The sequence below is a fragment of the Echinops telfairi genome, unplaced genomic scaffold, assembly GCF_000313985.2.
Source record: "Echinops telfairi isolate 266 unplaced genomic scaffold, ASM31398v2 ScPeMD7_7469;HRSCAF=8507_0, whole genome shotgun sequence".
Classification (NCBI taxonomy): Eukaryota; Metazoa; Chordata; class Mammalia; order Afrosoricida; family Tenrecidae; genus Echinops; species Echinops telfairi.
The window spans coordinates 51,073,143-51,074,760 of record NW_022111372.1 but is presented as its reverse complement, the minus strand read 5'-3'; positions in this window follow the sequence as shown (position 1 = coordinate 51,074,760).

Sequence of the window (1,618 nt, the reverse complement as noted above, 5' to 3'; positions counted from 1 at the left end):
ATTGTGTCAAGCACATTTGTCCATTCATTGCCCTGCAGGTGCAGGTTTTATACTCTCACCTCTTCTCTCACATTTTGCATGAGTCCAGTTGAGTCCCTCTCAATTCTGTCAGTGCTACTAAACCTTTAAGAAATAACTCAGGAGAGAAGGATATCAGAAAACAAACAAACCAAAAATGGTTGCTGACATCTCAAGAATCTGCTTGGCTCAGCCATCAGGAGGCTATGTCCCCAACTGATAGGAAACAACAAGTATGTTTCAGTGACTGCAGAACTGAAGCCTTGTTCTACGATTCCCACGACTGAGCAGCAGGACAGAATTCATGCTTTATGAACGAAATGGTAAGGCCCCACAAAGCCTTGTTGGTGGGATTATAAAAACAAATGCCCATTCACTAGATTTTCTGAGTGAGCTCTCAATCACAGATCCCGATTAAACAGATTTAAACTGAGAGTCAAAAACCTGTGACAAAAAAATATGACACACACACACATCCTTCTACAGAAGTAATAAAATTAATTTAATCTTGTATTCTTAGAGGATGGGGCTATGCTTGTTTGTTTTTGCAGCATCTGGTCAGAGCCTGGCTTAAAGAAAGCATTCGATACAAGTATTTGTTGAACAAATCCTTAATATCTGTAGGTAAGTATAATCGACAAATCTATTTTTAAAGATCTTCAGAACACTCTGGAACTTCACTGTTCAGTACAAGTAATCACTATCAAGCATTTAAAGTGTGCTAGTCCAAATATAGATATGGTATATGTGTAAAATATGCATTAAATATGCAAAATATGATTGTGAAGACTTAATATAGGAAATACATACTGGGTTAAATAAAATGCATTGCTAAAATGAATTTCATCTTTTCACTTCTTTAAAGTTTTTATATATTTTGTTCTTGCTATTGAGAATATACACAGCAAAACACACCCCACTCCAACAGTTTACACACATGCAATTTAGTGCCAGTGATGACATGCTGTTGACTTTTACATCCGTTCTCACCCACCTTATCTGAATCATTCCTTCTCCACTAATCAACTCACTATCCCTCAAGGTTCATATTTAACCTTTTTCTAGTTGCTGTTATCAATTTGGTCCCCGATATGCAGTTGTTAAAAGAGCATAATATTCAGGATAGATTCTTTGTTCACTAGTTAAGATACATTAATGTTTGGTTTTAAGAAGAATATCAGATGATTTGGGGGGGGTGTTCAGGTTTAAAGGTTATCTTAGGGCAATAGTGACTGGGCTTCACTCAACATTCATGACTCCGGGAAGTCTGGGGTCCATGAATATGTGAAATTCTGTTTTGTATATTCCCTCCTTTAATCAAATTTCTTCTATAGAACCTTTAATAAAAATATTCGGTGATGATTGCTGGGCACCATTCAGTTCTGATCTCATAGCAAAGGGTACACTCTATGGAGGCAATTAGCCACACATTCTATATCCTCCTTCTGTTCTTGACTCTCTTTCTCCTGTTGCTCTAAGCTAAGAGAGATGAATTGTTGTGGCCTTGGGTGGCCACTTGTAAGCTTTCAAGGTCCCAGAAACACTAAACGTGTCCAATCTAATTAGGTTGGCCCATGAAACCATGACCCTAAACCTCCAA